This window comes from Hippocampus bargibanti, unplaced genomic scaffold (genome assembly GCF_051943395.1).
Source record: "Hippocampus bargibanti isolate YZ-2025 unplaced genomic scaffold, ASM5194339v1 Contig00090_ERROPOS177943, whole genome shotgun sequence".
NCBI classification, from domain to species: Eukaryota; Metazoa; Chordata; class Actinopteri; order Syngnathiformes; family Syngnathidae; genus Hippocampus; species Hippocampus bargibanti.
Window position 1 is genome coordinate 94,938 of NW_028296996.1, and position 20,648 is coordinate 115,585.

The following is a 20,648-nucleotide window of genomic DNA, read 5'->3' on the forward strand; positions in this document are numbered from 1 at the left end:
ATGTCTCAGACAATGGGGAACAGAGGATGAGGTGCTGGATGAGGGACAATCATGGGAGGAAAAGCCCCTACACGGGATGTACCACCGAACCATTGCAGAAGTGGCTGATCTCAAGAAGTCCTATCAGTGGCTAGAGAGGACTGGCCTAAAGGACAGCACAGACGCACTCATCCTGGCTGCCCAAGATGGCCCTGAACACCAGAGCCATCGAGGCAAAGATATACCACACCAGACAAGACCCAAGGTGTAGGTTGTGCAAAGAGGCACCTGAGACAATCCAACACATAACTGCAGGGTGTAAGATGCTGGCAGGGAAAGCCTACATGGAGCGACATAACCAGGTGGCTGGCATAGTCTACCGAAACATCTGTGCGGCGTATGGACTGGAAACTCCAAGGTCAAAATGAGAAACACCTCCCAAGATAGTAGAGAATGACTGAGCAAAGATCCTGTGGACTTCCAGATACAGACTGACAAGATGGTAATGGCCAACCAACCAGATATCGTGGTCATAGATAAAGGGGAAAGGAAAGCCGTTGCCGTGGATGTAGCGGTCCCGAGTGATGGAAACATCACAAAGAAGGAACATGAGAAAATGGAGAAATACCAAGGGCTCAAGAGGAGCTGGAGAGAGCCTGGAAGGTAAAGGTGACAGTTGTGCCTGTGGTGGTCGCAGCACTCGGGGCAGTGACCCCCAAACTCGACGAGTGGTTGCAACAGATCCCGGGAACAACATCGGATATCTCGGTCCAGAAAAGCTTAGTGCTGGGAACAGCACGGATATTGCGCAGAACCCTCAAGCTTCCTGGCCTCTGGTAGAAGACCCGAGCTAAAATGGGGGAATGACACCACCCATGGGGGGTGAGACGAGGATTTTATATATATATATATATATATATATATATATATATATATATATATATATATATATATATATATTATATATATATATATATATATATATATATTGTGATATCATGAGAGGCTAGCTCTCAGCGGGACAGGACAAGAAGTGCAATGGACGACAGGTTTGGATACAAACAAAAGGTTTTAATCAAGGGTTCCAGAGGGAATTCACAAGCAACAAAGGTTTGAATAGTGTCTCTTCCAATACTTATCAAAAATAAAGTCTCTTATATATATATATATATATATATATATATATATATATATATATATATATATATATATATATATATATATATATATATATATATATATATATATATATATATATATATATATATATATATATATATAAAATAAGCGAGATTACAACCCGGCGCCCCCAATACAATTCAATGACAACAGCCAACTGAGCAATCACAACAGTTTAATTTGAGTAACAACAAACTCAACAGTAACAACAGTTACTTTGTCCAGTGTATCTTTCAACTAAAGACTAAAATTTGACACGTCTGGACTTCTTGGCAGCAAAGGCATCTATGGTGTCATCAAATGACACCTGTCGAGACATCTCACGGTTTATACTCATCAGGGCAAGTCCATTTAAACGCTCCTGAAACATGGTGGATCTCAGGTATGTTTTGATGAGCTTCAATTTGGAGAAGCTCCTCTCTGCAGCAGCAACTGTTACAGGAATGGTGACAGCAATCCTTAGGGCGACCCACATATTGGGGTAAACTTCCTTCAATTTCTTCTCCTGTAGGAAGCTGAGAAGTTCAAAAGTTGTCATTTTGGCTTATTCTGGGGCTGGAAAACTCCTGTACCAGTTCCTTCCGGTCCAGATCTGACTGACCACCACAGCTTAGGGTGTTGCTAAGTGTTTGACATTGTTGACTTAGCTCTTCATTGGGCAGGTCAGGGAAGTTGACAAGTACGCCATACTTCTTCTCAACTTCACCCAATGTCTCAAATCTTTCCCGCAGTGACACAATGGAGATATCCACCACCACATTGAAGAACGAAATGTCCATTTTCTTGAGAGCGTCTGTCATTTCCTGGTCAGGAACCTCATAGGAGAACTGTCTCTTTGTTTTTCGCAATCTCTTCTGCTTATGGACAGTCTCTATATTCATCTTCTCACACATCTCCTTGGCGCACACTTGAGCAGAAGAAAATCCACTGTCTCTGTAGGCTACAAGGGAGACTTCAGTTCTTCTCAGAAGGTCAACTGCAACATCCATTTCATCCATTATCATAAGACTGCCCTCTACAGTCTTCAAATGGGATGCTGAGCTCTTCAAGTCTCTTGCGAATGAGGGTTGAAAGGCTTTCTCCAGTGGACTCCTCTGCCTCAAGGAACCCCATAAAATACTCTTTTATTTGTGGGGTGTCCTCAACTGCAACATGTCAAATGATGACAGAAAGTTGCTCTTTATGGCTCAAATCAGGGGTGCAATCCAAAATGATTGAGAAGTACTTGTTTTGTCGAATTTCTTTGACCATTGCCTCCACAATATTTTCGCCAATGCAATTAATGAGTTCATTTTGAATATTTTTTCCCAAATAGGATGCATGGCTAAAGCGTATTTCCACATCAGCAACATGCTGCTTCAAAACTTTGCCATGAGCAAACGGACAGTTAGGATGGCGGAAAAAATCATTGGCACCGCCTTACCTACTCTCGAGGACTTGCACACTGCAAGAATCCAAACTAGGGCGCAGAAAATCCTACTGGACCCTCCGCACCCTGCCCATCACCTTTTCCAGCTACTCCCCTCAGGCAGGCGCTACCGATCCATGCACACCAAATCCAGCAGACATTTAAACAGCTTCTTCCCCCAAGCCATTAACTCTTTGAACTCTTTCAACAGTAGCCAAAATGGAACTGTATAGTGCCACTTAGCAGTTTTTTTGACGATGATACTCGTGCAGCGTGTTCTACCGGAAACAAATTCCTTGTGTGTTCTAGATACTTGGCAATAAAGATAATTCTGATTCTGATTCTGATTCTGATGAGCTCTACTTCTTTCAGGAAGTTGCCGTTATTTGGTTCGCGGGTGATTTGGCCTCTATTTTGATCCCTCTCATAATTTATTAATCCTTCTTAGTAGCTATCAGTGTGTGTCATTATTTTTTAGCATGTTATATCAGCATTGCTCATGCCCAAAGTCCTTCTCTGGCGTTGTTCAACGTTACTTCAACATAGCTAGCTCAAATAAAACGTCTTCACATTAAAAAAAAGAGAAAGCATAATGTTACCTTTATATTGTGACTTCTTCTCCTCCTCCTCTTTTCTTCGCTTTCTGTACTGCGCATCCGAGGGCTTGGATGGCCTTTTCATCTTGCAAATTACAAATCCCGTCTCTCACGTGACCTGCCCCGACCTGACCTCTGATCCGCACTTACGCACCCAATAACAACACGTCACGTGCTCATACATAATTTAGGAACATGTCACTGTTTATTTATTTGTAATGTTAATATATTTTTTTCTAGACAGAACACACTCAGTGAGGGCACCAATGGGCATAGAAAATTATTATTTTCCCTCGAGGCCAAGAGGGACTGGCGGCGTCCCTCCAGCAGATGGCGCCCTAAGCGACCGCCTATATCGCCTATGCTGCTTACGGTCCAAGTCGGCGTCGCCTGCAGTCGCCTCCATCTTCTGTTGGCTCTCCGCCTGCAAAGGAGAATCCAAAAATAAATTCAAGCGTGCAGGTCCGTTAACTTCAATGCAAGTGCGATTGGCTTACTTTTTTGGTTCCTTCTTTCTTCTTCCTCTCCTCTTTTCTCTTTTTCTCCTCCCTGATCTGGGCCACACGCTGCTTCTTGCGCTCCAGCTCTGCTTTTAGGTCACTTTTGTCTGACATGGTCTTCCAATGGGGCTTTTGGATGTATGATATTGGTGTTATTCATTCACAATTGATCAGAATGAACTGTTTTTTTGCAGAAAAAAAACAAGTCTACATCAGAATCAGAAAACCTTTATTCGCCCCACAATGGGGAAATTTGCAGTCCACAGCAGCAATTGAAAGGGGATGGAGTGGTCGGTGAAAGGATAGAAAACAAAATAAAAATGTCAACTGTATACAGTGCAAATGTAAATGTGCAAAACCGTTTCATAAAAAAAACTGTCCATCGTGCAAGTATCAAGAAATGCATATTGATATATCAACCCATATTTGCAAGTGTCCTTTTTTTCACATGTGATCATTGATAATTGCAAATCCTGACAGCAGTCGGTACGAACGAGCTGCGGTACCTCTCCTTCTTGCAGTGCGGTGTAATAGTCTCTGGCTGAAGGAGCTACCCAGTGCTGTCTGGGTGGGCAGGAGGGGGTGGGAGCCCTGTCCATCATAGCTTTTAGTTTAGCTAGCGTCTGTCTGTTGCCCACCTCCTCCAGGGAGTCCAGCGAGCAGCCCAGGAAAGAACTGGCCCTCTTGACAAGGCTCTCCAGTCTTTTCCTGTCCCGGGTGGTGATGCTGCCTGACCAGCAGACAATTCCATAGTGGCTTTGTAAAAAGAAAACGCTGATATATTCACTCTGCATTTAAACCCTGCCCATGCATCAACTGCTATCTAACAGTATACAGTACCAAATGCATGATCGGAATAAGGCAGATACCAAAGCAATGTAACTTGGTTTGTAATAGTAAACCCACACCTCGCAGCTCAAACATCAACATCCTAAACCTCACCTGAGAAATCTAATGTGGTCCACGCATTTAGATTCCAATTAGAAACAAGCTCTCCTCCTAACTTGTGTTGACAATGATGTGTCCACGGCAAGAAGATGCTGTCTCAATGCTACGCCTCCTTGGTTTCAACACATACTTATCTAAATGTCATTTAAACAGAGGACATTCAATCAGGCCTTCTGAACCATTCTGTGAGGCTTTACGGATGGTAGTGGATCAAACGGTGCATTTTCGTTGACGGTGACACTAATAAGACAGGTGGCAGGTGAGGTCCAGAAGCGGAGGAGAAAGATGATGCTGAGGAAGAGGGACGAGAACAAGAACTGTCCCTATTGTCATGGCTTTTGCTACACTGCCATCATCTTTAAATAACTGCAGGTGCTTTTTGTGTTGGTGTTGTTGGCTACGCCGCCATCTTCTGGACAATCCAAGAACACAATTGGAGATCCTAAAAAAGGTTCTCGTACAGATAAACCTTATTTTAAACTTAGCGACACAATGTATTGACACTGGGTTGTTGAATACTTTTTCTGAATACTGACAGCTGTGGACTTGCAAGGTACATTTGACAGGGTCATCTGACAGCGTCAGATGACCCTGACGTTATATCGATATTTATATATATATATATATATATATATATATATATATATATATATATATATATATATATATATATATATATATATATATATATATATCGGTTATATTGATAGTACTACATATTACGATACTATTTTCATTTCCCGGCAAATTTCTAGTCTTTGATGTATAATTAAATCCGTTTCGTACAATACCGGGTTACTACGGTGCCCTTTTCATCTCCCACCAGCCATTTTGCTCTGCTTATAACGATACAAAAGCAGTTTAAGCTGAATCGATTATTTGCTTGAGGGTTTCTATACAGTACCACCATTAGTGAGATCTGTATCGGTCACACCGTTGGTCACTTGACAAGCTTTCATGTCTTGCACAGTGTAGCAGAGCTGCAATAGCATCTGAAACATACTGTAGTCTTCTTATACAGATTACAACTGTTCATACAACATTCAAGATGGCGCCGCGGATGGCAGCCTCGGTCACACGCTCCCTAGTATTGTCCCTGGTTTTGTCATATCCATTTGTTTTTTGCGATTCTACGCGACTCAGTTACACGAGGGAAGAGTTACTGAGCATTGGGGAATCCACTCTTGGACTATTTTCACCGACACACCAAAATCTACAAGTTTTTTCGGGGCTGCGAGCGAGAGGCGTAGCAGCTCTGTACGGAGCTTTGAGACGCCGGCGTAGGAGGGGGAAGCGAGCCGGCGTGCTCGTCAAGCTACGGCAGCGTGGATTTCGAACGCCGCTCCCATCGATCCACCTCGCTAATCTACGCTCACTACCAAACAAGTTGGACGAGCTTCTGCTTCTCACAAAGACCAATAAAACGTTTGCCCGCTCTGCTGCGCTGTGCTTCACTGAGACCTGGCTCAGTGACCGCCACCCGGATTCGGCGCTACACCTACCCGGATTCCGTCTCCTTCGGGCCGACCGTGACACGGAGCAATCGGGGAAATCCAAAGGCGGTGGACTATGCTTCTACACCAATGAAGAATGGTGCACCGATGTCACGATGCTCGACGCACACTGCAACCCTGGTTTGGAATCGCTGTCTCTCAACTGCAAGCCATTCTACTCGCCACTCGCTTCCTTTATTCTCGTTGCCGTGTACATCGCGCCACAAGCTAATGCTAACGCGTGTATACAAACGCTAGCGGACCATGTAAACCATCTCGAACTAATATATCCAGAATCACCCCTGATCATTTTGGGCGATTTTAATCAAACACGCTTAAACCGTGAACTCCCCAAATATAAGCAGCATATTGACTGTTTCACCAGAGGAGAAAACATTCTAGATCATTGTTACACAGCACTCAAAGGCGCATACCGGTCTGTTGCGCATGCAGCATTGGGTCTTTCTGACCACTATTTAATCCACTTAATTCCCACATACAAACAGAAACTCAAATGTGTAAAACCGGTAGTCAAGACAGTTAAAACATGGACAGATGAAGCAAAGTTATCGCTACAAGAATGCTTAGACTGCACTGATTGGAGCGTCTTTGAAACTTCAACGGGCACATTGGATGAATACACAGACACTGTAACATCATACATCAGTTTCTGTGAGGACATGTGTGTACCAACAAAGTCCTTCCGCTCATTCAACAACAACAAGCCATGGTTCACTCCCAAATTCAGGCAGCTTAGGAAAGAGAAAGAATCCGCATTTAAAAGCGGCGATCGAGCAGTTTACAAACTCGCCCGAAACAGGCTGACGAAGGAAATTAACATCGCAAAGAAAAGTTATGCGGAGAGGCTTAACAAACAGTTCTCCGCTAACGACTCTGCATCGGTGTGGAATGGCCTGAAAGCAATAACAAATTATCGTTTACCTTCCCCCCAAGCAGTGTACAACAATGGTATGGCTGATGAGTTAAATACATTTGCCGATTTGAAAAGGACACCACCATTTCCCCAGTCTGCCCACCATTACCAGAAACTACCGTATCTCCGCCCTCCGCCCTACAGATCCACGAACTGGACGTTAGACGGCTCTTCAAGCAGCAGAAAATCAAGAAAGCTGCAGGACCTGACAGAGTGTCCCCCTCCTGCCTGAGAGTCTGCGCTGACCAGCTGGCTCCGGTCTTCACACAAATCTTCAACAGATCCCTGGAGCAGTGTGAAGTCCCATCCTGCTTCAAACAGTCTACTATCGTCCCAGTTCCAAAGAAACCAGCACCATCGGGATTGAACGACTATAGACCTGTTGCTCTGACGTCTGTGGTCATGAAGTCCTTTGAACGCCTCGTGCTGAACCACCTAAAGAACATCACCGGACCTCTGCTAGATCCTCTTCAGTTTGCCTACCGGGCAATCAGGTCTGTGGAGGATGCAGTCAACATTGGACTGCACCACATCCTCGACCACCTTGACAACACAGGAACCTACGCAAGGATCCTGTTTGTGGACTACAGCTCTGCGTTCAATACCATCATCCCAGAACTCCTCATCCCCAAACTTCTCCAGCTTGGTGTGTCCCCCGCGATCTGCCAGTGGACCCTCAGCTTCCTGACAGGACGGACAAAACAGGTCAGACTGGGAAATATATCATCCACAACACGAACCACGAGCACTGGAGCCCCGCAGAGATGTGTCCTCTCTCCATTGCTCTTCTCTCTCTACACGAACGATTGCACCTCAACGCACCCAGCTGTCAAATTCATAAAGTTCGCAGACGACACCACGGTCATCGGTCTCATCAAAGACGGCGACGAGTCTGCGTACCGACAACAAGTGGAGCAGCTGGAGCTCTGGTGCAGCCGTCACAACCTGGAGCTGAACACGCTCAAGACAGTCGAGATGATCGTGGACTTCAGGAAACATCCATCACCACAGCTACCCCTCACACTATCCAACTGCCTGGTGTCAACCGTTGAGACCTTCAAGTTCCTGGGAATCACAGTCTCCCAGGACATGAAGTGGGAGGTCAACACCAACTCTATTCTGAAAAAGGCCCAACAGAGAATGTACTTCCTGAGGCTGCTAAAGAAGCATGGCCTGCCACAGGAGGTGCTGCAACATTTCTACACGGCTGTCATCGAATCCATCCTGTGTTCTTCCATCACCGTTTGGTTCGGGGCCGCCACAAAAATGGACAAAATCTGACTTCAATGGACAGTTAGGACGGCGGAAAAAATCATTGGCACCGCCCTACCCACTCTCGAGGACTTGCACACTGCAAGAATCCAAACTAGGGCGCGGAAAATCCTACTGGACCCTCCGCACCCTGGCCACCACCTTTTCCAGCTACTTCCCTCAGGCAGGCGCTACCGATCCATGCGCACCAAATCCAGCAGACATTTAAACAGCTTCTTCCCCCAAGCCATTAACTCTTTGAACTCTTTGAACTCTTTGAACTCTTTCAACAGTAGCCAAAATGGAACTGTATAGTGCCACTTAGCAGTTTTTTTTTGACGACGATACTAGTGCAGCGTGTTCTACCGGAAACAAATTCCTTGTGTGTTCTACATACTTGGCAATAAAGATGATTCTGATTCTGATTCAACACCAATTTAAACCATGGGGAGCGTAAGAATTGTGACCTCGGAACGAAGTACAAGGCAATAGTGGCTGTCGAGGAGCATCCAACAAGGAGCAAATCCTCCATCGCAAAAGAGTTTGACATGCCGCAGAATACTTTATCAACGTCAGTAATGTAAACGTTGCAGTGTTTGTTTTCCATACATGTATTTAATTGTGTTGTATCCAGATATCTTTATCTCTTGCAATAATCACTGTTTTTCATACAGTATGTACATGCTGGCGTTCGTGGTTTCTCTCGTGTGTATAGAACAATGTTGAGTGCTACTCAGAGTCACGATTGCCAGAGTGCGTGATGAAAATAATAAATGACGTTTTTATTTAATGTATAAGTTTATTTTTCACTTCACTACAGTACAAAAGCATGCTAGATACACAATCCGGGAACCAGTGGTCGAGGGATGCCGTCGGACTGTACGCACAGGATTGTGCGCCCAGAGTTAGGGAGAGGGACAGCGATGATATTGGGGTCGTTGGCAAGGTCGGCCAGACCTTCTCGTACCTGGGCTGCTGCCATCTCGTCGTAGTCGAGACCGAGGACGTCTGCGACCTTGTTTTGAGCCCCTTGGGCAAAACGTGAGGTCGAATTGCGAGAGGTAGTCCAAGTGCCGAACTTCTCGCTCCAGGTACTTCGTCGATGCCGAGGGGATGGCGGCGAGGAGTGGCTTGTGGTCGGAATTGATGATGACGCGGTAACCCTCGATGAAGTGCCAGAAGTGCTTCACACTGGGGTAGATGCAAAGAAGTTCCCGGCCAAAGGTGGAGGAGAAGGCGATGGGTTGAGAGTCACCGTTGAGGCCGTCGTGGAGAACCGCATCGATTGCAACCTTGGAGGACCATCGGGGCTTGGGTGAGCAAGGAGTGTTGCATCAGCAACAAGATCCTTCAGCCGTTGAAAAGCCTCCAGTTGCTCGGAGGAGAGGTCGATGGGAACGTGCCTCTTCATGTTGCCAGTCAGCGAATGTAGTGGCAGGGCAGCCTCGTCACAGTAAGGGATGAAGCAGCGGTAGAAGTTTACCATCCCGAGGAATCGTTGTAAATGGGTTACTGTCTCTGGTTTGGGAAAGTCACGGATGGCCTGCACCTTGTCGGGTAGTGGGCGTACTCCTTTGCCGTTGACCAGGTGGCCAAGGAACTTGATCTTGGGTTGGCCAAAAATGCACTTGTCGGATTTGACGACGAGGCCGTGCTCGTCCAGACGTTTGAAGACTGTTTCCAGGTGCTGCAGGTGCTCTTCTTGGGAGTCGCTGGTGATGAGGATGTCGTCGATGTAGGCACAGCAGAAGTCAAAACCGCGCAGGACAGAGTCGATAAAGCATTGGAAAGTCTGTGAGGCATTCCGGAGGCTGAATGACATGCGGAGGAACTCGAACGAGCCAAATGAGGTGGTGACGGCCGTCTTCGAAATATCCTCTTTAGCGACAGGAATCTGGTGCTAGGTTGTTACCAGATCAACTTGGGCTTGGGCTGCGCTCTCGAATGGGGCCACGTCCGTGATTACGGCGGCATTCTCGGATTTCGGTTCGCAGGGCACGCATCTCGTTGACGAGCAGTTGGAGAGCATCAGTCGAGGGCCCTGGCGTCGGAGGACGCTGCATGGCAGAAACGTTGGGCTGCACCGCGTACGCATCTGCAACTTGGCCGGCGAGGGCAGCCAATTCCTGCAAGGTGGAGTCGGGTGGTGTGGTTGCCAGGACTGCTTGGATCATCAGGGGCAGCTTCTCTATGAAGACGTGCCGCAGGAAACCCTGGTCCTTGATGCTGTTGCCCGCCACCGTCTCGAGATGTTGCAGGAGCTGGGAGGGCCGGCTCTTACCCAGCTCGGCTGTGTACCTCTGGTATTCTGTGAGGGTGGTCTGCCTCAGGATTTCCTGTTTCAGGGCCACGTAAGAATTCTCGGCTGGAGGGTCAAAGATGACTCGGCGCACACGACCAGCCAACTCCTGAGTGAGGGCAGCGACCATATAGTGGAATTTGGTGGTCTTCTGGGTGACGCCATGGTTGACGAATTGGGAGTCAACCACTTGGAACCAGAGCTCTTGTTTGTTTAAGAAAGTTCACTGCCGCAAATGTGACATTTAACCTGAAAAACAGAGTATGAATAAACTCAGACTTACTTTAAAAATAATCATGAAATAACAGAACATTTAGAAGATATGAGAGTAAGTCAGTGAAACAAGGAAATCTGTCACGGTTTGCAAGGTGGTGATGGCGGATGTGGATCCCAAAATAAGTAGACAGGAGGGAGCAGCAGGTTGTATTTGAGAAATTGTATTAAAATAAAGTCAACAGGAACAAAATCTAAAACATCAAAATCATCTGAACAGAAAAATACAAAGTATCAAAGAAAACCAAGAGTAAAAGTCTGCCAAGTTGAAACAAACTTGACAGGGTGCAGAAAACATGCACGGCATACAATGCATACACAATGCACTGCACAATGCAATGACCTGACACCAAATGGTCGTGCCGGGAGTCCTTTTGACTGCCACTGATTGGAACGACCGAAGCGGCTGCAGGCAGGGCCGACAGCGCTACCCGTTGGTCGCCAATCAGAACGTGGCAGTCTGCCACTGATCGGGACAACCAGCACCTGTGCAGGTACAGGCGGGGCCGACAGCGCCACCCGTTGGTCGCCAACCAGATCATGACAGTACCCTTATTTTCACAGACAAGATGCAAATGGTCCCACACGGCAGAAGACTTGCATTTACCAGTGATGTCTTCCATCTTGCGGATATTTAACGCAGAGTAACGCGCCAATAACTCGATGCTTGTTTTAAGCGTGCATCCTGTTGACGGATGCGCTTCATTATAAACGCAGTTTGGCGTGAGACCGCTGTGTCGACACATTTCCCGTCATGGTCACGTGACTTTTTAAAGCGGTATGCGCACCGACACGGGGTATCGCCCTGGAGGATCGGCGCACGCATCGATGCATCGGTGTCGCTGGACCCATCACTACAAATAACTGTGTTTCCCTTATATGAGTCCTATTCGTAACTTTTCAATGCAATTGCATGACTATGATGCACTTATTAAAAATGTGTTGAGGCAAAGCTGCACTACGACTTCCGCTTCCGGGACGAGCGGACGCTGGCGCGCTTTGGCTGCCGCTGCTTTCCCGCAAAATGTTTTTACATTCTTTTAGCCTTTTTAACCTCTTTTTAGCTTTTTTTTATGGTTCACGAGCCTCTGGAAATACCAGACAATCACCTACGAACGTTGGCTATCGATCCATCTCTTGATCCCGGTCGCTTATCCGGATCACAGACGAAGCCGCGTTATCATCTCCACCCACCTGTTCCCGCTGTCGAGGGCTAACCTGGCCGCTGCCTCTCTCTCGGTGTTGCTGGTGAATATCATGTCGCTTCTCCATCGACCTGTGGACGGCTACAGTACTCGGCGGCGGAGCTGCTGAAGTTCCGCTCCCGATGGACGAGCGTGCCACCGGCGATTTTCCGGTTCCCGGAAATCGCTCGTCGCCCTTCCCGGAGGTATATCCACCGCGGATCACGTCGAGGCTTTCACCTCGATGGCTCCAAGGATATCACCTCACTGTGGTCATCCGTCCGCCAGCTGCGCAGAAGGAGCAGCCGCTCGGTCGATCACCGTATGTTAGCCGGCCTCGCTAGGTCGGCTAATGCGCCTCGTAGTGGGCACGCCACCAGCGTCAACTTCGGCCTCCTCAACGTCCGCTCGCTTACAGGAAAGGGGTGTCTTATCCAAGACATATTAATTGACCGTAAGCTTGATTTTTTTTGTAGAAATGAGACTTGGCAAATGGCGGGAGACTTCTCCGAGCTCAATGGCGCGACTCTGCCAGGCTTTGTTTACATTTCTAAGCCCCGCCTCTCAGGCCGCGGAGGTGGTCTCGCGATAATTTGGAAAATCCTTCAAGTTTCACTCCAGGAAACCCTATCGTTTGAATGCCTTGCTTGTAAAATTTCTGGACCCTCACCCACCATCATAGCCACTGTATACCGTGAACCAAAACCACATTGTGACTTTGTAAAAGAATTCTCTGATGTCCTCACACACCTCTCCACCCTGTCACCAAATGTAATTATTCTCGGGGACTTCAACATCCACATGGACAATTCCACTCTTCCCCTCACTAAAGACTTCACCTCCTCACTCGACAGCTTTGGTCTGCATCAATTCTCGGACTTTCCCACCCACATAAAAGGCCACACCCTGGACCTCATTTGCATGTCTGGCCTTATCCCTAAGAATTGCACAGCTAATGAACTTCCCATAACAGACCATTTCCTGATTTCATTCACTGTTTCCATCACCCTCTCTCTCCCCAAACCCCCCCGTGTCATCTCATATCGCAACATCAAGGACATCAACGTTGCCACCCTCGCTGAGATGATCGCCACCCTGACTCCGGACTGCAACTCATCCCCTGATGAACTTGTTTCCCGGTACAACGCGGACCTCACGAACACCCGCAACGCCCTGCTCCTGTAAAGTCCCGGTCTGTCCAATTCACCCGGTCTGCACCCTGGTTCACCGCCCATCTCCGCTCCATCAAGACAAAATCTCGCCAACTTGAAAGACTTTACAGGAAGTCTGGGCTCACTACTCACAAGGACATGTACGCAGCCCACTTTACCCATTACAAGGACTCTATCACACGTGCAAAATCGCAATATTACTCTGGACTCATTGACTCTAATGCTGGAAACTCACGGGTCCTCTTTTCCCTCTATCACAAAATCACACAACCTCCTATCTCTCTCCCCTTACACTTCTATTCCTCTGAGACATGCAACACTCTGCTTATGTTTTTTAGTGAAAAGACCAACAAAATCCATCAGCACCTTGGGTCCTCTGTCCCCCCCCCCCCCCCAGCCTTTCTCCTCCTTCCCAACGACTTTATGCCTTTGAACTCCCCCATTCCTCTATAATCTCAGACATTATCACCAAATCCAAGAACTCCTCCTGTCAACTCGACCCCCTCCCTACTATCCTTATAATGTCCTGCCTACCCTCTCTTCTCCCATTTATTCCTACCATTATTCACTCCTCATTATCAACTGGAATTGTTCCTATCCCACTCAAAACCACAGCTGTCACTCCAATTCTGAAAAAACCTGGCTCAGACCCAAACGATTTCAATAACTTGCGTCCAATTTCCCACCTGCCATTCATCGCCAAAATTCTTGAAAAGACAGTTGTGTCCCAGCTTCACTCACACCTCACTCACAATAACCTGTACGAACAATTCCAGTCTGGTTTCCGCCCCCGCCACAGTACTGAATCGGCTCTCATAAAAATCACGAATGATCTTTTTATGGCAGAATCAGAATCAGAATCAGAATACCTTTATTCGTCCCGCAATGGGGAAATTTGCAGTCCACAGCAGCAATTGAAGAGGGATGGGGTTGGGGTGGGAGTGAAAGGATAGAAAACAAGATATTCTAAGCATAACAAAATAAAAATGTCAACTGTATACTGTGCAAATGTAGATGTGCAAAAACCGTTCTATAAACAAGACTGGCTGAAGTTCCGCTCCCGATGGACGAGCGTGCCACCGGCGATTTTCCGGTTCCCGGAAATCGCTCGTCGCCCTTCCCGGAGGTATATCCACCGCGGATCACGTCGAGGCTTTCACCTCGAGGCTTTCACCTCGATGGCTCCAAGGATATCACCTCACTGTGGTCATCCGTCCGCCAGCTGCGCAGAAGGAGCAGCCGCTCGGTCGATCACCGTATGTTAGCCGGCCTCGCTAGGTCGGCTAATGCGCCTCGTAGTGGGGACGCCACCAGCGTCAACTTCGGCCTCCTCAACGTCCGCTCGCTTACAGGAAAGGGGTGTCTTATCCAAGACATATTAATTGACCGTAAGCTTGATTTTTTTTGTAGAAATGAGACTTGGCAAATGGCGGGAGACTTCTCCGAGCTCAATGGCGCGACTCTGCCAGGCTTTGTTTACATTTCTAAGCCCCGCCTCTCAGGCCGCGGAGGTGGTCTCGCGATAATTTGGAAAATCCTTCAAGTTTCACTCCAGGAAACCCTATCGTTTGAATGCCTTGCTTGTAAAATTTCTGGACCCTCACCCACCATCATAGCCACTGTATACCGTGCACCAAAACCACATTGTGACTTTGTAAAAGAATTCTCTGATGTCCTCACACACCTCTCCACCCTGTCACCAAATGTAATTATTCTCGGGGACTTCAACATCCACATGGACAATTCCACTCTTCCCCTCACTAAAGACTTCACCTCCTCACTCGACAGCTTTGGTCTGCATCAATTCTCGGACTTTCCCACCCACATAAAAGGCCACACCCTGGACCTCATTTGCATGTCTGGCCTTATCCCTAAGAATTGCACAGCTAATGAACTTCCCATAACAGACCATTTCCTGATTTCATTCACTGTTTCCATCACTCTCTCTCTCCCCAAACCCCCCCGTGTCATCTCATATCGCAACATCAAGGACATCAACGTTGCCACCCTCGCTGAGATGATCGCCACCCTGACTCCGGACTGCAACTCATCCCCTGATGAACTTGTTTCCCGGTACAACGCGGACCTCACGAACACCCGCAACGCCCTTGCTCCTGTAAAGTCCCGGTCTGTCCAATTCACCCGGTCTGCACCCTGGTTCACCGCCCATCTCCGCTCCATCAAGACAAAATCTCGCCAACTTGAAAGACTTTACAGGAAGTCTGGGCTCACTACTCACAAGGACATGTACGCAGCTCACTTTACCCATTACAAGGACTCTATCACACGTGCAAAATCGCAATATTACTCTGGACTCATTGACTCTAATGCTGGAAACTCACGGGTCCTCTTTTCCCTCTATCACAAAATCACACAACCTCCTATCTCTCTCCCCTTACACTTCTATTCCTCTGAGACATGCAACACTCTGCTTATGTTTTTTAGTGAAAAGACCAACAAAATCCATCAGCACCTCGGGTCCTCTGTCCCCCCCCCCCCCTCCCAGCCTTTCTACTCCTTCCCAACGACTTTCTGCCTTTGAACTCCCCCATTCCTCTATAATCTCAGACATTATCACCAAATCCAAGAACTCCTCCTGTCAACTCGACCCCCTCCCTACTATCCTTATAAAGTCCTGCCTACCCTCTCTTCTCCCATTTATTCCTACCATTATTCACTCCTCATTATCAACTGGAATTGTTCCTATCCCACTCAAAACCACAGCTGTCACTCCAATTCTGAAAAAACCTGGCTCAGACCCAAACGATTTCAATAACTTGCGTCCAATTTCCCACCTGCCATTCATCGCCAAAATTCTTGAAAAGACAGTTGTGTCCCAGCTTCACTCACACCTCACTCACAATAACCTGTACGAACAATTCCAGTCTGGTTTCCGCCCCCGCCACAGTACTGAATCGGCTCTCATAAAAATCACGAATGATCTTTTTATGGCAGCCGATGCCGGTTCACTCTCGATCCTCATCCTTCTCGACCTGACCTCAGCCTTTGACACCATTTCCCACCCTATCCTGCTCGATAGACTTTCCACCCTAGGCATTACCCACACCCCACTCCGCTGGTTTCATTCCTATCTCTCTGATCGCTCACAATTCATCCAAATCAACTTGTTCACCTCACGGTCCTCTCCGGTGTCCTCTGGTGTGCCTCAAGGGTCTGTCCTGGGGCCACTTCTCTTTATTATCTACCTACTTCCTTTTGGCAATATTTTCCGTAAGTTTGGCATTCACTTTCACTGCTTCGCGGATGACACCCAACTCTACCTCTCCAGCAAACCCGACGCCTCTCTTCCACCTTCATCCCTCTCACTTTGCCTCTCAGAAATTAAATCCTGGCTTTCCCATAACTTTCTCAAGCTTAACAGTGGAAAAAACGAACTTCGCCTTGTCGGTACTGTCATGATCTGGTTGGCGACCAACGGGGGGCGCTGTCGGCCCCGCCTGCACCTGCACAGGTGCTGGTCGTCCCGATCAAATTGGCGACCAGCGGGTAGCGACGTCAGCCCTGCCGGCAGCCTCGCAGGTGCTGGTCGTTATAATCAATGACACTTAAAAAGACACCTGGCACGATCATCCGGTGCCGATTCATTGTTTGTTTGCTGCTTGGTTGCAGCATGCATTGTGTACGTGTTTGTTTAACCTTGGCGGACTTTTACACTTGGTTTTCTGTTGCTACTTTGTATTTTTTTCCATTCAGATCATTTTGATGTTTTACATTTTGTTCCTGCTGACTTTATTTTAATACAATTTGTCAAACAACCTCCTGCTCCCTCCTGCCTGCTTTTTGGGATCCGAACCCGCCATCACCACCTCGCAAAACCGTGACAGAATGAATCGGCCAACCATCGGATCCCGCAGGTACATCGGACCCGTCTCATTTCCACCCTGTGCCTGGCAATGCTACGTCCACGTTAGCGAAAGCCTCGTCGCGTTTGAATCGCGTCACTCGACGAGCCGCAACGTCCACGTAAACGTCCGGCCGAGACCTCCTTCCAGGTGGCCGTCCAGGGTGAAACTGGGTGACTGGCATTGCACGCCCACGTCCAGCCACGCTGTCGTCGTGCATGACGAATTGATTCTCATCCACGACGAGCCGTGCAACGTCCGCGTCAACGTCAGTCCGAGACCCCACTCACCGCTGGATCCCGGAGCGGCTCTGGACCCGTCTCGTTACCCCGGAGCCGGGCAGTTCACGCCCACGTCGGCGTCCGGCCGAGACCTGGTCCCATACGGCCGTACGGGGTGCCATTCTGCGCCTGGCAGTCGACGTCCACGCAGAGCCATGCGCCGTCGCGTGAACGTGCGAGAGGGATCGCGCTCACGCCCACGGCGATCCGTGCCGCGTCTTCGTCCACCCCAGGCCGAGTCCCGTTCCCATCAGGCCGCCGCCCGTCGTATGCTGGAGAGGTTTCCGCTTGACGGGCGTCCCCGGGGTAGGAAAACCCCTCGACCGTATGAGGAGGTAGATGATGCATCCTCCACACCATGCTGGGCTGGTAGGCAAATGCAGCGGGTCCAGCGATGAGCTTGCCAGCGGCGCAGGTGGAGGACGAGTCTCCAGCGTTCATCAGGTAGACGTCAGCGCCACGGTCTGTAGCTGTTGAGCTCTGGGGTTGGCAATCTTGGGCATGGGCCAGGCATGACGTTTTCCACAGCTGTGGACTCTGCCCAGCTTCAGGCTCAGGTTGAACAAGTGCTGGACAATGTCACACAGCTGGTCGGAGCAGGTCTTGAGGATCGGGAACTGATGTCATCCGGACCTGCTGCCTTCCTCACTTCATCGTCCTCATGGTTCCTCCTGCGCAGTTGTGCAGACAGGCAGGAACCAGGAGGCAGAGTGGCGGCTGAGGGTGTGGCAACGGTTGGGAGGGCAGATGTTGTTTGGAAAGCTGGTCGTGAGAGGGGGCAGGGAGGGTAAGGCCACAGTGAGGTTGGTGCAGGTGCAGTACAGGTGAAGTTGACGGTGGGCCGGGGGCTGGGTCTTGTCAAACGATTGAAAAAGCGGTTGATTTCATCTGCGTCCTTGTCTTTTTCGTTCAATGTCACTGGGCTTTTGTGGCCTGAGATGTTTTTCAGGCTTCGACACAGCGACATTGCTGGCTTGCAGCTGCTCCTCCTTTTTCCTGTAGGCCTTCTTCCTCTCTGATCTTCCTCCTCAGTTGATCGCACGGCCTTCAGTTCCTCTTGTTGCGACACAAAAGCTTTTTTCTCCTTCGGAGGACTTATGTCGGGATTAATCCATGTTTGTTGTTGGCAAAACACCGCACAGTCCTGGGGGTACGGTGTTTTGTTCACAAAAGTTATGTAGTCTGTGATGGTGTTGGTGGTGAGTCAATGTCTTCCATGATTCAGTAAAGAGCTCACCTGGTTGAATCAACAGCCCCAGAGCTTCTTCAGCTTCTGTGGACCATCTTTTGACGTGGGGTCACAGTGGTTGCTCTGGTACACAGGCGGAGATAAACCTTTGTGGTTGCCTTCGAGGGGGGGGGGGGGGTTTGTATGCATCCTTGGCTTTGAATAAAATAGGTCCAATATTATTGTCTCTGGTGGCACAATTACATACTGTGTGAATGTTGGGGAGAATTTCAGGGAAATGTGATTGAAGTCCTGAGATGATAAACAAGGCTTGGGACTGGGTTTGCAGCTTGTTTACAACAGATATGGGGATCGGAGGCAGCGCCGCCATTTCGGTAGGGGGAATGTACGTCGTCACGGCTATGATGTGAGAATTCTGGCGGTAATGGCCGAAGGCTAACGGCTAGCAGCTCGATGTCGAGTGCAGTTTTTCCTTCACCGTGATGTGCGGATTGCACCATTTGTCATTCACAATACAGCAATCCCCTCCTTTCTGCTTACGCTGCCTTCATTTCTGTCCGCTCGTACGAGTTGGAAGCCCTCCAACTCTGCGTGGGCGTCTGGAGTGATTGCCGAAAGCATGTCTCCGTGACGAGTAGCAAGCTGGCTTCGGTACTCCCTCTGATGTCGCGTTAGCGCCGCCAGCTCGTCCATTTTATTTGGGAGCGATCTCACGTTCCCCATGATGACGGACGGGAGAACGTGTCGGTATTTCCTCGTTCTTTTGCGGCGATCATTCCCGGCCCGACAGCCGATGCGGTTCACTCTCGATCCTCATCCTTCTCGACCTGACCTCAGCCTTTGACACATTTCCCACCCTATCCTGCTCGACAGACTTTCCACCCTAGGCATTACCCACACCCACTCCGCTGGTTTCATTCCTATCTCTCTGATCGCTCACAATTCATCCAAATCAACTTGTTCACCTCACGGTCCTCTCGGTTGTACCTGGTGTGCCTCAAGGGTCTGTCCTGGGGCCACTTCTCTTTATTATCTACCTACTTCCTTTTGGCAATATTTTCCGTAAGTTTGGCATTCACTTTCACTGCTTCGCGGATGACACCCAACTTACCTCTCCAGCAAACCGACCTCCTCTCCCTTCTGCCTGCTCACTTTGGCATCTCAGAAATAAATCCTGCTTTCCCATAACTTCTCACCTACGACAAAACTCGCTGACAGGTACCAAATCCACCCTCCACAAAACTACCAGTTTCTCTCTCACCATTGACAGTTCAACCGTGCCCCCCCCCCCCCCCCTCAGGTCAAGAGCCTGGGTGTCATCCTCGATAGCTCACGATCTTTTCAGTCCCATATAAATAACATAACTCGGTCTGCTTATTTCCACCTCCATAATATTAATCGTCTCCGTCCCTCGCTCACTCCTCACTCCGCTGCTATCCTTTTCCACAGTCTCGTCACCTCCCGCATCGATTATTGCAACGCACTTCTCTTCGGTATCAATCAGAAATTTCTCCATGAACTCCAACTCGTCCAAAATTCTTCAGCCCGGATCATCACTAGAACCCCCTCCTTTCACCACATCACCCCTGTCCTCCAGCAACTCCACTGGCTACCTGTTAAACATCGTATCGAATTCAAAATACTTCTGTTTACATTCAAAAGCCATCCATAACCTTGCCCCTCCCTATCTTTCTGACCTGCGTCAAATCTCTGTTCCCTCTCGGTCCCTCAGATCCTCATCCTCCCTTCACCTCTATGTGCCCTCTGCCCATCTCACCACGATGGGATGCAGAGCTTTCAGCCGTTCTGCTCCCAAACTCTGGAATTCACTTCCACCCAACATCCGTAATATTGACTCCCTCCCTATTTTCAAGGCTCACCTCAAAACCCACTTGTTTAAAATTGCTTTCAATGTCTAGTTCTATCTGCTATTTTATTATGTATCATTTTACTTATGGTTTTATTGTTATGTGCTTTGTTTTATTGTTTTTATTGTAAAGTGTCCTTGGGTGTTTTGAAAGGCGCTTGAAATAAAATGTATTATTATTATTACGAGTAAAAAGTGTGCAAAAAGACTAATTTGTTCTGCAGACAGAAAA